The following is a 16,278-nucleotide window of genomic DNA, read 5'->3' on the forward strand; positions in this document are numbered from 1 at the left end:
TCAGATGTGTTAAAGGCAGGTTGTAAAACAAGACGACAGATCCAAACGAAGATGAGCCCCGTGGTCACACTGCTTTTGTTATTCAGGCAGAGTCACATTAGCCTCAGTTTGCGTGTGTGCGTGTGTGTGTGTGTGTGTGTGTGTGTGTGTGTGTGTGTGTGTGTGTGTGTGTGTGTGTGTGTGTGTGTTTTGAGGCTGTGCGTGACATTAGCCTTGCAGTCACAGGTAATGATCTCATCTCCCCGCTGGCGACTGGAAGAACACAAAGGGAATCACACACACTCACACACTGTGAGATGGGGAGCAGAGATTGGTATTGTAATGGTACTCTAATGGGCTACCTGACAAGTGCTTTTTCTTAATGCTGTGCCCCCCTCTCTCTCTCCCTCTCCTCTCTCTCCTGCAGGTGCGTTTTCCTTCTTTGAGGAGCAGCAGTGATATGGAAACCAGGTGTGGTGACGTACAGGTATGTCATGGTCTTTTAAACAATGCTGCTCTGTTACAACATCCCAACCTGCTGTTTGCTCCTCCACTTCAGCTGCTGTTAAACCAAATCTATGGACACTACTCGAGTGTGCCATTTCACCCAAGATTCATTCTTTGTCAAATATCACTCTACCACCGGGGGTCTAGTTTAGATGCACAAAGTTCCTGGTAACAGTTTTCAAATACAGCAGTCCCCAGAGTTGTGCACATGTCTGTTAATCAGTGTATTATCTCATTTACTCAAACTGGTGCAGCTCTAAAAAACAATAACAAGTGTCGACCTTTGCCATCATACAGGACCTGAACAGCGTTCTCCTGACAGACATCTTTTCTTTGTTTGAACTCCTCTCTATTTGCACCTCCTTTGTCTCAATGCTGAGTCATCTCACTTCTTTTCGCTTAGTGTCTGAAGCAGTTCTCCTGAACCTCATATAAGTTCACAGTGGAGTTAGTTGAAAGCCTGATGCTAAGTGTGCAGACACCTTTAAAGGTGTACCATGCAGCTGTGTGTTAGGCTGTGACAAAGCCACAGCATTTGAAGACATGGGGACTGCCACACTCGGGCTACTCTTCAGTGACATGTCAGGCGTCTTGTGTGAGTTTTAAGCACTGTTTTGTGCCTCGACGTGCACTTCTTTCAGTTAACAATCCCTAACTACAGATGCCTCAATTTATAGCTTCTAAAATGACCTTTGTGTGACCTTACCCCTCTCACTGACGACACAAAATGTGAAAGTGTCATAAAGGTCAGTTGCCTCTGTCGATGAATTTATTGAGTGTCAATACTGAAAAGGTGAACGAGGAAGTGATCAAAAACACATCAGAACACACTTCAGATAAATCCAGGCTGAATAACACACGTTAAAACAGAACGTCAAGTCTTCACATGTCATGATTTCATCATAAGTGCATGAATGCACACGAAGACAAACAAGCAGCAGGCGATAAAAAAGAGTTACGAAAAAAGTGAAAACATCTTTTTTCAGTTGCTGCTTTTTTTTCTGTACTGTCAAATTATTTATGCAACATTTTGACCTCTCTGCATTATGATGTTGTTTCTTCCTGAATCTTCATCCTACACCTTCCTCCAATATACAAACCAAACTTTCTATTAGATGTAACATTTGTTCTGCTTTGAATGCTGCAGCCCATCCACCTGCTCTCAGATCCGATGTGTGTTTTTTTTTCCTTCTCCGCCCCACAGACGCCCCACAGACACACTGTGATGCTCTTATATTCCTGCCTCTCGATTTTTCTATTTATACCCACTGAGATGAGCAATGAGCCTCCGGCAGCCCTCACTCACTCACCGACACAGAAACACACTTTCTCTCTTCAACACACACACACACACACACACACACACACACACACACACACACACACACACACACACACACACACACTGTGAGTTAAGGTGGAGGTTATAGGTTTTCATCAACACTGTGTCTGACCGTATGAACCAATGTAATGCAGTTAGCCATATTGTTGAGTCTCAGAAAGCGAGCAGAGGACCTGCTGTGTCCATGCTTTCAGCTTTGTGTTGCATTCTTCGGCAAAGCATTGATATATTCTGATATTATATATAACTGTGCTCTATTCGTAATTTGTACATATTTTATGTTAAAAAATTATGAAGAAATCTCCTGGAGACGTTTAAAAACTTCTTTAATCTTTCATTTAATCGTTCAGACTTCCTGATGTGAAAGATAGAGCCCAGGTTTCAAGAATGTTCTTACTTAATTGTCCTTCAAAGGAAAAATGGTGAACTTTGAAATGTAACAAACACTATAGTTTAGACCAGTGGTTCTAAACTGGTGGGTTCGGGACCCAAAAGTGGGTCACGGAGCTGTTTTCAGTGGGTCGTGAGCATGTGCCAGCAAAAAAACCTTGTCTCAAACAGTCTGTTACACGCTTTTTAAAACGTGTTAGTTTTGCACCATCTGAGGAACTAAACATTTAACGGAAGCTGCAAACTGCACAGTTTTTTATTAGATAAATCTGATTGATTGAAAAATATCAGAAATTTTGATTGTGATATTTCATGTTGGTGGTGGGTCCTAGTCTATGGACCCACCACCGACTCCTTCATGATCGTGACCCAAATTTCTGATATTGCTTTCAACCAATCAGATTTATCGAATGAAAAATAGTGCAGTTTGGACCTCGGACGGTACGAAACATGTGATGGAACAAAGAGAAGGAACAAAGCCAACATGCTTTAAGAGTGCTCAAAACTGAAAAAAAAAAAGACTTTTTGACACTTTTTCAAGTCACATATTCACGACCCAACCAAAACAGCACCACGACGCACTTTTGGGTCAGGACCCACTAGTTGAGAACCACTGGCTTAGACCATCAGGCGATAAATCCTGGAGCAACACTGTGACTCTAATCAGGGTTCAATTTTGAGGCTGTTGGTGTTTCTGTTGGTAACTTTTTTCAGTGCAGTGAAATACAGTATTTTTTGGGGGATGTGAAAACTTAGATAAGTGATATTTAAATCTATTTATTCACTTGGCTTTCTCTTGAATCGTTTATCAAAGAAGCTGAGAGTCTTGCAGGATTTGAAGTGGATTTAATTAACTCCAGTAATCAAAGAAACTATTAGCAGCGAGCCATTAACCTGCCTGTGTTGGAGTGACCTTAACTTAAGGTTATCTGGGCGCTTTGAGTACATGCCTTCACGGAGAGAGCTGCAGGAGTACTACTGTGTAAGTGAACCAGTTAAAAATGAATGAAGACAACATCCACGAGAAACAGCCCCGCCTGCATTATTTACTATATTGAGAATACACTGAAAGTGTGTCAGCTTGACTTATCCCACCTCCTCTGCCCTCTTTTCCCCCTCACCCCCCTCCTCCCACTACTATCATCTACTGCCTTCCTCCCCCCTCCCTCCCCCCATTCCTCGCCTCTTACGGAGTGATTCACAGAGTTTAGACTCTGAGCAGGGTCGGTGTCAGAGCTCTTCAGGAGCACAGGCTGGTCAGGATGTGCAGTTCGTATCGACTCTCAATTCACAGTGATGAAGGATTTTTGTATTGATTTTTATATTCTCAATGCATTTTTTAACATTTAGGTTTACATGCAGAGTTTGCCTTCTGCATGTAACAGCTCCTGCAGAAAAGATGTTTCCTTGGGCATGACACTTAAACCCAAGTTGCTCTGCATCTTCATCAGGTGTGTATCAACATGTATGAATTGATTAGTTAATACTGATGAGCTCTAAATGGGTGTGAATATATAGGTGTAACCTGCGATGTAAAGGCACTTTAGGTATTCTCAAAACTAGAAACGCATACAAGCTTAAGCTCATTTCCATTTGTCCCTGGAGTCTAGACACTGGTGGAGGTGGTGAAGGAAGGATGCAGGGTGTGATGAGGAGTAGACTTCTGATGAGCTGGACCCTGTTGAGTTGACCAGAGGTGACTGTGGTGGAGCAGGGTTGCAACGATCCACTGAAATGACAACTGACAGCCAAACAGGGGAACAGACTGAAAGTTTGGCGGTTGCAGGGTGATTGTTCATTAGAGGTTCCGGCTAAATCTGGTTGGTAAATTATTTAAGAGCGTAAACGGCCAGTATCATCTGAGCAGGTAGAGATGGGTAGAGTGAGGAAGTGATATTGATGAGTGATGAAAATTAAAGAATGGACATATGGATGTTCTTCCTGCTGGAACTCACGCTGAGCTTCATGACATCAGACACAGGTGAATCCAAAGCCACCAGACTCCATTAAAAAAAACATTATTAACACATAACTTTACCTCCGTACCTTTAGCAAAAGTATTAAATGAAAAATAAACAGATAAATGAAGCAAAGCTACTTCAGTGTCCCTGTTAACAACAGCAAGATTAAAGTTAAAGCTTTATTGACAGTTTGTCGTTAACGTTATCACCTCGGCCTCCTGTCGCCTCGCTGCTCATTCTGTCCTGCTAATAACTTCCTTTAATTACCTCTCAGACACAAATTATGTTTCTATAATGACACATAAACACGTTCACTTTATGCTTTAAACTTACTCTGGATTATTGTATAGTTATTTACATCTCACATTTGTCAAACACCAAAACTTTATGTGGAAACAACTGCAAGTTGCTCTTCACAACAGTCTGTATAAAACCAATTGGTTTGAGTAAACTCATGATGAAAGGTCTTAATTAATATGTCCACAGCAATTAAAAAGAAGCAGATAATGGCAATGAATGTATCTTAATGCAATGCTAAATAAGCCATACAGAAAAACAAAGTAGAGAGCAGATTTAAGACATTTAAATAGGTCAAAAGTTCTGAAAAGTAAAAGAGGATTAAGACACAATCAAATAAAACATAGACATATGATACTGTGGAGGAGAAGTAATGGATCGGATTAACTTCATTTGAGTAATACACCAACATAGTGATAATAAGCAGCCCTTTACACTTGAAGTATAATAACTGATGTTTTAAAAGAGTATCTGCATATAAACTGATGTAGAGAGTTATTACATGGCTGTGTTAAACACTTTATTCTGATCCCAAAGTGTCTTGTTTCTGAAGGTCATTTTATACCGGCTGCTTGTTTGCAAAGCTAACTGAAGTTCAGCTCATATTTGGAGCAACTGAAATCATTCTAACTTCAAGTCGAAGAACAAAAGAGTGAAAATAATAAACATTCACTTCAGTCTCTCTGCTCTGAATCTGCTGCTTGTCGCATGTCGGCCATGTTGGCTGTGTTGGCTGATTCATTTTCATCCATTGGGGCCCCAAGTTCTCCCTGTTGCTCACAGACATCACGTTCACGAGACGCCTCCTCTCCACCAAACAGTTTCCCTTAACATGTGTTTGTCTTCACATGTCTTTTTTTTTTAAAAAGGGGGTAGTTATACGCACAGCATGTAGGTGCAGGGCAATTAACAAACCAGCAGACTGAGGAAGAAGGTGTGCCTCCACACTTGCACAACATTTCGACCAGGTCTTTGTGGGGTTTTTGAACCGTTTGAGCAAGTGTGCGGGCATATCTTCTCCCTCAGTTCACACGTCTTTCACCCAGTTTTCACAAGGTTACATCTATCCATATCACTGGATGGACACACCAATGAGGCATAAATTACCCTTAATGATGGAAAGGTGGGGCAGTGAAATGTCTATTCTCCATGAACACATGAAAAGCTATTTATAAAGGAACTTGTTTTGAAATGGTACAGGGTGACAGTAGAAAAGTGTTGGGACAAATAAATTACCTGCTAACATACAGACATACTGTTTTTTATACATTTATTTGACTTGTGCTGCAGCAACATGTATGATGGAGTTTGTGTTTTGAGGGTTAACTGTGTGTGATTGTGTGTGTGTGTGTGTGTGTGTGTGTGTGTGTGTGTGTGTGTGTGTGTGTGCGTGTCATGTCTGCATATGCCTCAAACATGTTAATGAAATATGTTGAAATGTGATGGATACTCCCAGAGGCAAAGGTCCTCAAAGTTACACATCGTGTTGAAAGCATAAACATGTGTGACATTTCAGCAGAGCACATCTTTATATCCAACCCCTCAGAGGGTTAAAACACACACACACACACACACACACACACACACGCACGCACGCACACACATTCCCCTCTCCTCTACGTTAACCAAACATCTAAGTCAACCTGTCAGCCTGCTCTAAGCAGTGATCATCCTTCAGAGTCTCTGTTTCAGTATTTACATATAAAATTGTAACATGAGCGTCCTGTCAGTGCGTGTCAGAACTCCTCTATATGTGTGCCAACACACGCTCTTCACATTCAATATATTTCCTCTCTCATAAACCATCTCTCCACATGCTCGCTCCCTCTCCTCACATCTGTCAGACGCTTGATATCCTGATACATCTGACTTATGGAACAGTGGTGAGCTTTGATAGCTACGCTTTGCTGTGATTTTGAGTCCAGCTTCAGAGCTCTGTTTCACCTCTCTCTCTCTCTCTTATTTATTCATTCATTCACTCACACACACACACAGCACCCTGGTGTTTTAAGCTTTATGAGCAGAGTGTGAGACAGCAGGTGAGACGGGTCGCTGTGTTCTTGTTTGTGATTCTGGGTCAAAGCTAATCTCATTCCAGTCTCTCAGATTCACCTCCAGACATATTGACGCCTTTCAGAGGAGACTGTGTCATCTACAGGTTCAACTAAGGTCTGATTATAGTGTGCCCACAGTAAGCATCATTTCAACACAGTAAGGAGGATCTGAAGGAAGTGAAGTAACACTCTGTCTCAATCAGTGAAAGGAGGCAGTGACCGTGAGGATGGTCCTGAGCATTTTGCGTATTTTACAGCTCACAAACATGGTAGCGAACATAAACACAACTGTGCCCTGAGCCAAGAGAAATATTGAAAAAGAAGAGCAGCTTGTGTTAATTACAACAACACGAGTGTCTTCAGAACGTCTCATGCAAGTCGTCCTCCGTATTTGTGTTTTTTTTTAAGTCACGTTTGATCCCGCAAGTTTCTGTGAGATCTTGTGTCTGTAAAATCACCACCTTGAAATCGTTACTACAAATAGGTGTGTGTGAGGATTATCATGTCAAAAAAATGGTGGAAACTGTCCTTATGTATGTCTCGTCTAATGTGTAGGCAGCCAAGACGAGAAAAATGCATTTATCTTTGGTCATACAAAACAGTCAAACAGCTTGTGCACTGAACAGGACATCGATGTGCATACAAATACAAGGCCGTTAGGTCCAGTCAAAATAATCTGCGGACAGAAAGATTTATGTTAAAGATTATAATTCCATAAGATTCAGATATGTTCAATGTTTGAAGAATAGTTCCTGTAGGATTCATGTTTGTTGTTTTTTCTGCAGTTCCTCCTCATCTCTTAAACACTGCATGTTATTGTATGTTATGACATTTTGTTGCATTATTTATGTAAATCATGGACGTGCCTCATCACTACTATGTTGTGTTTCTGAACTCCAGCGCTGGATTTACATATTCAACACAGCGTGTTCATTGGCGAGCTGCTAACAACATCGAGAAGGTTTTTTTTTATCTTGATATCAGTTTCTCCTCCTTTTTATAAGTTGAGCTAAAAACAAGTGATCGCTTGTCTTGGTTTGTGTCGTTTTAGCCTTTCTGAGTTTGCATCATTTCAACAATGTGAACATGTTTTAATACTCTGTAGCATACATTTGTTGTTTGTGCAGTCTGTAGATTGCTGGTCAACATGCTACATGATGGTTTGGGCTCTAATTATACAGAGTTAGTGTATGTGCAGTGATTCTCTCAGAGAGTGGACTGCAGTCGAGCCGCTCTGTGTTCAAGCAATTATAGAGCTGTCTTTGTTGCCTTTAACGAGTTTGACCCTTTTTTGCAGATAATACGCATACATTTCTATTCTTTGTGCTTCTTTCTGTTCCTCTCTCTTTTTGTCTCCTTCTTTTGCAGTCTCTCTCTTTCGGTCATTTTATTTGCCTGCATGTGTGTATTTGAGTGTTTGTGCTGGAGGAATCTTATCCTATGAAAATATGTTGAACAGTTTGAGGGAGCTGACCTTCACGTTCTCACATCCATCAGGATGTTCCCATGCATTACCCTAAAAAGCTGTGTGTTCATATGTGTGTGTGGTTATGAGATTTACATCTACTCAGGTGTGTTTCTGCTGTGTGTTTGTGAGTGTGTGTGAGAGAGAGAGAGGGGAAAGAGAGAAAAGTATCTGCTGGCTACCCACAGGAGCATCCAGGAGTTATCTGTGCAGCCAAGCTGAGACAGACAGACAGAAGCTGAGAGAGAGAGGGAGAGAGAGAGGGGGGAGGAAGGTGAGGGAGGGAGGCAGATACTGAGGGAGGGAGATACGGCAAAAAGGGCAGAGATATTGAAGTGTGGGAGGGAGATAGACAGGAGGGCTCTGCACAGATAGAGACGGTAAACTACAGCTATACTTAGAGAAAGAGATGGGAGGAGGTGAGAGGAGGGAGCGAGGAGGAAGGAAGAAGTTTATGGATAAATCACAATTTTTAAAAGGTTTCAGTATGAAACCTTTTAAAAAATAATTTTCCTGGATTGGTGAGAACAAATATGCATCGAAACATAATCAAAATACTTTAAACTCTGGTCTTTGAAACATTTTAACCAGCAAACACAATTAAACTCTGGGTTATCTGTATTTCTTCAAACCCATCTCAGTCATCTTAGGGTGCAGATAGCACAGGATGCAGCAAAGGTGCATTTGCAAAACCTTGTTGAGAGAGACCTTGTTATGGTGCAGAATATTTACATGTTGGAATTAACGCCTTGGCATTCAAATGGCTTAATAACTTCAAAAGGAAACAGATAAGACATAAGATCGAGCTTCTTATGCCGTCATTTTAATGTTTTTCTGCAGCTGCAGTAATTGTTAGTAAGCTTAATATGCGTCATCATTAATAAGCACTGATGCCCTGATGTGATAGTGGAGTATCAACTGATTCATTTCAAAACACAAGTTTGTTATTCGATTTGTGTGTGTGTGTGTGTGTGTGTGTGTGTGTGTGTGTGTGTGTGTGTGTGTGTGTGTGTGTGTGTGTGTGTGTGTGTGTGTGTGTGTGTGTGTGTCAGCCTGTATGTGGAGAAAGACTGGAAGGGAAGTACGATGAGCAGATCAAGTTGTTTCTTTAGAAAACTTAAATATGTAAGATAATAGAGCACCATTATTATATATACAAACCTAATTATTAAAATATAATCTAAACTAGTAAAGCAATGATGTGACTGAAAATCCTGCAGGTATGGCAGATCGTCTCCGTGTCTCAGTTCAGTATTGAAGTCAGTTGTTCTTCCAGCACCAGTGTCATACTTTTATTGCGAACTCCTTTTTATGCTTCGCACAGAGAACGTTTGATCCCAAAATGTGAGAGCAGAAATAGTTATAGATAAGGAGACGTTGTAAGGAGACTGTTTTGTCTGACCGGATATTCACACAGATTTAATCTAGGAAGAGAGCTATAGTTTGCAATGCATCATGGTACGTGTAGTCACTGGTAACACTGCTCGACCTGCAGGAGAACTCAGCTGACTCAGTCAGTATGTCACTGAGGAATGTATGGATTTCAATTGACTGTGTGTACCAACAACACTGAGTGGACAAAATCATGATTAATATATATTTAGCATGCTATTAAAAGCTTTGCCGGGATCACACTGTGGCTGGTATAAAGTATAACTCAATTTCTTCTGGTTTTGTTTGCTTTATCATATGGATGCGTAAGGATACTTCTGTAAGGACATTTTTCTACGTTCATCGTTCAGTAGATCTCTGATCTAGCTTCCTCGCTCACAAAAACTCTTCTCCTTGTGTCTGTAGAAACTTTGAAAGCACGGCCTTCATCCCTGTTTGGAAGAGAAGGAGGAGGTTTAGCTGCTCAGACTGCTGAGTGTGTTTCAGTCTTTGCAGAGATCAGAGGAACTGTGTCCACGCTGAGACTTCCAAACCCCTGACAGCAGCACACATCTGGATGATCTGAGGCGAGGAGGAGGAGCAGGGGAGGAAGAGTGAAAGGAGGTGTGGATTAAAGGGGGCTCACGGCACAAGGTTAGGGCTTAAGGAGGAAAATGTATGAAACTGCAAAATGCAGCTGGCTATATTATTGTTCAGTGCGGTGAGTAGGGCAGCTTCATCATCTTATATTCCACAGTCTGATGCTGAGGGATCAATAAACCACAGAGAGGAAGCTCTTCTGTCTGTCTTTATGCCCAAAGTCCTTCTTCTCTTTCAAAATACTTTGTCTAAGATCCAAAAGTGGGCTCCCACTCAGAGTGAGGAGGTGAGACAGAATGGTGAGGTTGCCAAGTCCAGACTCTCTCACACACACACACACACACACACACACACACACACACACACACACACACACACACACACACACACACACAGGATTAAGGCCTACTGCTGGTTAACAAATCAATACTCTGTGCTGAATGACTGTGTGATGACTGCTGGTGAGCATTCACGGCTCCATGAGTGTGTTTCTTGTTACTGAATGTGTGTGAAGAAGAAGTGAGTGTGTGTCAACAATTGAGAGTCCAAAAAAAGGCCGTAGTCATCATGATGTCACTCATTGGCTTGTCACCTGCATTTTTTAAATCTGGAGTCCTGCATTTTTTTTGCCATCAGCTAGAGGTTGGCGATATGACCTGAGATTCAGATCATGTTTTCTCTCCTTTTTTCTTTTTCTTTTTGTGGTAATGGTATATCCTGGTATTGCAGTGTTAAAAGGTGTCAAACAAAACCTGTTTGATGCGATCCTCAACTCATTTCTGTGCAGAACCCGAGAAAGATGTTTTTATAAGTCACTGTGTTCAGTTGTCTTGGTTCTTGGCTCTTTCTTAATAAAAGTGGTTCAGCAACATTATAACTAGGTCATGTTGTAGTCAAGACCACACTAACTGAGAACAAGACATACCCGAGACCGGAGTGCTTCGACACAAGAGACAAGACCAAGACATTTATGGGTCAAGACAGAGTCAAGACCAACATTAGACCAAGACCAAGATAGGGTGACATCTTGTGTGCAGCAGGCGTGTCTCTTACTTAGACCGTAACACTGGGAAGGTTGCAACCATAACCGGGGGATACAAATCTATTTATGAGTTTTGGGGTTTTCCTTCTAATAACAGTAAGGACATTAAAATAGCCTATCAGTGGTAGTCTTCACTGGTCTTGATTCAAAATCCGGAGTCCCCCTTGTCCAAGACAAGACCAAGTAAAAATGCTTTTGATCCCGAGATGAAACAGATACCTTCAAAAAGTGGTCTTGAGACCGGAGTTCTACAACACTATAACTGGGGGCTTTCATTGTGAAGGATTTGTTGGAAATAAAATTTGTTTAACATGAATTCAATGGAGCGTCTGCGAAGCTACAGAACAGAACAGAACATAATACTGTTTCCAGAATTGATGCTGGTTTACCACACACTCTAGCTGTGTAACAATTCAGCTGTTCAGTTTTCTTGAAGAGAGAAATGAGCTATAGAGACCAAAACAGTTTTTGCAGCAGCCTGTAATCATTTTTATTTCTGCTATAAAGTTGGACATTTTAACATGGGGCTCTATGGGGACTGACTCACTTTTGGAGACAGCCTCTAGTGGACACACAATGTACTGCAGTTTTTTTTTTTAAACTTGAGTTGTGGTTTTTAGCTTGGTGTTTACATTATTAATTCTTTAACTCCTTTCAGTCTGCACTGTGAAGTCTGAGGACAAGTGTTCATCAACTTTCCATGTCTAACCTATATTCTCCCATCAGCCCCTCCTCCTTTCTCCCTCCTTTCATCTTCTCCTCCTCATTATAATTTTGTTAACATACATTTTCTAAATCCCCCACCATCACCCACTGCTTTTCTTCTTCCTCTCACCCTCTCCACTCTTCCCACTCCTTGAAAGCTGGAAATCAGGACAGTTAAGCAGCGGAGGGGTTAAGTGGAACCGTGCTTCGTGATTGGCTCCCGGCCGGCGGCCTGAACCAGCCTACAGAAAGAGGTAACCAGGCAACCTCAGAGAGGGAGAGAGAGAGAGAGAGAGAGAGAGAGAGGGAGAGAGAGAGAGAGAGAGAGAGAGGAGAGGGGCAGAGGAGCAGAAAAACGCGCTGAAAGCAGCCTGCATAGTTTGGAGGGGTATCGTGGAAAAAGATGTAACGGAGCTCGCACGCGCTCTACCCGGAATGGAAAAGTGGATTACTGTCCCCGCACACACACACTGTGGATGTCTGAACGCGGCACCGGGACATACTTAGTGGATTCTATAACGCCTTTTCTCAACATGGGAACTAACTGTGCTCTTTCTCGCTGTAGTGTAAAGGTAAGAGCGCAGAGCCCGTCCGGTCCGCGTGCGCACAGTGTCCAGAGACTGGTCTGTGTGTGTGTATGTGTGTGTGTGTCTGTGATAGTTTGTGTGAGTGTGTTTGGACCTAAAATGAGCCTGTGGATTCACTGTGCGCTGCTGCAATGAATTATCTACTGCTGCTGCTGGTGCTGTTGCTGATGATGATGGTGCATCGGGATTTTAGTGTGCGCGCATATGTTTGTATGTCAGTGTGTGTTTGACCGGTGTTTGGGGGAGTGACCCCCTCTCTTGAACATAGCTAGTTGTTCTTGGGGGTCTGTGTGTGTGTGTGTGTGTGTGTGTGTGTGTGTGTGTGTGTGTGTGTGTGTGTGTGTGTGTGTGTGTGTGTGTGTGTTAGGCGGGATGAGAGAGAGCCGGAGCTCTGCTGCATTCAGCTTCAGCCTCTCCCGCTCGTCTCACTTCGGCTGCAGAATTTAATGTAAAGTGACAAAAACCATCACAGGTTTTCACCCCTGTGGTCTCGCTGCATCTTTCATGTTTTTCGTGACCCTCGGTGCATTTCTAGCCCCAAAGAAAATGATGTTCGAAAAGAGGACAGCCGCTCTGTGGTGCACCGTGGAGACTTTCTGAAAACCTAATTCTACTTGATTTATTTTTATATCTCTTCACACTTTATTGATCCTACTGTGCGCACCAAGGTGATGTTTTATTTCACTTTGTAGCCGATATGTGCACATCCACACGGGCTGTATTCACTTTATTTAACGCTCGTTTACGCGCGGAGGTTTCCTGCTGTAAAATAATGCTCCTGATGTGTGTATGGAGGGGATTCGGTTTTACTTTGGAGTGAGGGGAAATGAAGTGAGACGCTGTACAGTGGAGGTTGTGGTGCGGAGGTTACAGTCAGTGGGCTTTGGAGAGCGGGTAGGAGGAGAGCTGCTGAATGGGAGCCCTGGTCAATTTGCTGTTGGGGGGGGGCGGAGGAGGCGGCGGTGGTAGTGGAGGTGGGGGCTCCGCTGCAGCTAAAAGCCGCATTAATCATGAGGCTGTGGAGCTCTGCAGACCCTCACCCTGCTCTCTGCTTCTGTCTGACACTCAGCCTGCTCCATGTGTGTGAATGTGTGAGTGTATGCATGTGTCAGTTTGGAATACAACCCAATCACACATCGGAGTGTTTCTGAGGTTTTGTGTCAGGCCTAAAATCAGTCTAATACATGCAAACCTGCACATGCTGAATTTCTTTCACTGCACAGCCGCTCTCTTATTAACTTTAACTTAACTGTAATTTGTGCCACTGTAACATCACTTCACTGCATGTCTCTTGGAAATCTTTGACTTGTTACTCTGACACATTTCTCTGCTGTTATCAGTTACTCAGCGGATTCAGAATTTCATGACACAATGATCATACTCTTTTCATAAAGGCACACAATCTTTTCTTGCATTACGGCACCTGTATTTGCAACTTCAAACAAAAGACAGAGTTCAATCACAAGATACAAACATACATGCGTTTGAAATAACATTACCGTCTCACAAAACACAGTATTCAGTAGAGGTGGGGCAAAAAATCGATACAGTGTAGTATCGCGATATTTTAAGTGGCGGTATTATGTCGTCTCATGGCGTCCAAATATGATATTTTAGATATGCTTTTTAAAATTTTAACTGCTGATGCACAATTCAATTTGAACAAGTTGCTTTGGTAAGAATTTGTGTCAAAGTTCAATTAGACTGAAATACAAATAAAAAGATTGTGAGATGAACAGACTGAGAATTTTATGTTATTTGAGAAAACAGTTGTTGATTTAGTTTAGTTGAGTGGACATAATATGCAGTTAGAAAGCTTAATTGCAATACTTTGTATCGCAGTTCTCAGCATATCGCCAAAATGTTTAAAATCGCAATAGAATCGTATCGTGTCTCGCGATAATATCGTATATTGTGGGGACTCTGGTGATTTCCACCCCTAGTAGTCAGGGAGCTGCAAAGAACAATACGGGGGGGGGGTGGGGGGGCTATGTTGGTCTCCTGATGCGTGACATGATGTAAACAGAAGCAACAGAGTAAAAGGTTATAGTGAAATATTTGCCTTTATACGCTATGTTTACTCGACAGAATTACAATGGAGGAGAACATACTGGTGAACAAAAGAAATGCAGCAGTTTCCTTATGTGGATATCGTACCGGTTGCGTGCACACACTCTATGGTTGTGCATTGATTTGCTTGGTATGAACATCACCACCACCTCCCACTCGCTCGAGGTGAATTCTACTGGTTCCATCCTGCTCTGTTCTCACATCATCTCACTGAGACTTTCTGAGGAAAACAATTCTTAACTTATTTTCTCTTCTGTTCTTTTATCCCATGTCTTCCTTTTTGGATGATGTACTTACCTGAAGTTTCCCTCGTTCTTCTCATAACGTAGTAACAAAGTGATATAAATTGCCACGGTAATCGGTTTAGGCCACCATATTTATTCTTAGTTTCAATATTTGAAACTACTGATATTGTAATTGTATCTGCAGAGTAAGCACATGCGCAGGTTAAACTACCACAAAAAGTACCCAAAAGACCATTTCAAATTTAAAAACACCTGTCACACAGTCGATACATCCAATAAAGTGACCTCATAATGAATAAACTTGAGTAAGAATTCCTCCGCACATTTTACAGCTGTATGTTGTTATTTAAGCTTTTAAAGTAGACATTTGAATGCCTCTCTGTTTTTCTTTTACTTTTGCCAAGGTTAGGGAGTTTCTCTCCCTCGCTGCCTCACAGAGCTCTTACTTCTGCCTGTATGGGCCCAGCAGGCGACTCGGGGGCTCCATGGAAACCTGCTTTGTGCTCAGACTGAAAGAAAAGACTGTTGAAGAGTCTTTTTCTTTCAATTCCACTCTCCGTCTGCTCCTTCACAGTCTCTGCCTCCCTTTTTTTAGCCAGTTTACACAACCCATTCTGTCTCGTGTAATTCATGTCTTTCCCATGCAGTGTAGTTTGTCCTGTCTTGAATGGCAGACTGTTTGAATAAATGAATGTTGGGCTGAAGCTTTACAGCACAGAGCTGTTATTAGTGTGTTCTTCACATCAGGACTCATGTGAACCTGCAGCTCTCTTTTCCGGTTCTTGGAGCTTTTAGCAGCTTTTGAAACACTAAGCCTGTAACTCTGAATTTGTGTCTCAGTCGGAGACTCTGTGTTCCTCTGGTATTTGGAAAGCTCTTCTGTTTTTTCCCTCTCAGAACAGTTTTGTGCTGAACAGAATTTGATCTGAAACCATGAGGATGTCTGCTTAGAAAAACGACAGGCTGTGAAAAATAAAGAGACACCTGCAGAGACTTACATGGAGCTCAGGGCGTTTCTGTAACTGTGCTCTTTGTAAGTTTAAATCCCAGCACTTTAGAAGTAAGGGTGGGAGGGGCTTATTGAACAGTACACATAGTTCAGACTTAAACCCCAACTGGCTACAAACCAGGTCCAGATTAGTGACTTTACGACCACAGAGTCATACTGCAACCTCATAATTAATGAGGCTGCCCACTGTTCTGAGGCACCCCACTGACACCTGTTTCCATGGATACAACTCAACGTCAAAGCAAATTGACAGACCTTCCAAGTAACCTACTCGACACGACTCAGGCTGTGAGTCAGAAGCCTTTCTTTTAGCTGAGGTGGAACAACACACATGTCTCTATGAACTATAACAAAGATTCAAAAGCTGTTCGCCTTATAATCTACCATTTATTTCTTATCTCCAACAACACATTTCCTTTTTTAGACTCCCTTAAGTAACAGAGGCACTGCTAGGTGCTGCAGGCAAGTAGAGGGGCCCAGACGGATGATGACATTTTCAAACAACAGCAGTGGCTCAAAATGTGAAAAGTTTAAAATGACAGTAGGAAACCTCCCTAAGGGGGCCCCATCTGATAGCCCTCACTATCGTCGTGCTACTCAGCGACATGTGCATTATTCCTGTGAAGAAAGATTTTCAATTAAAGTTGCCAACAG

The 16,278-nt window shown here is 42.2% G+C and overlaps 1 protein-coding gene across 2 annotated transcripts in view; it reads left to right on the forward strand.

Annotated features, from left to right (window-relative positions):
* Nucleotides 1–403: 403 nt before the first annotated feature.
* dab1a (DAB adaptor protein 1a) overlaps nt 404–16,278 on the forward strand; it is a 110,210-nt gene continuing 94,335 nt past the window's right edge. Inside the window, exon 1 of one of the 2 annotated variants that reach the window (XM_065956032.1) lies at nt 404–466. The gene's annotated coding sequence lies outside the window, so the exon portion shown is untranslated. Of the gene's footprint in view, nt 467–12,024; nt 12,286–16,278 lie in introns of those variants that run through there. The other variant, XM_065956031.1, reaches the window with a different exon arrangement.

The sequence above is a fragment of the Labrus bergylta genome, chromosome 6, assembly GCF_963930695.1.
Source record: "Labrus bergylta chromosome 6, fLabBer1.1, whole genome shotgun sequence".
Classification (NCBI taxonomy): Eukaryota; Metazoa; Chordata; class Actinopteri; order Labriformes; family Labridae; genus Labrus; species Labrus bergylta.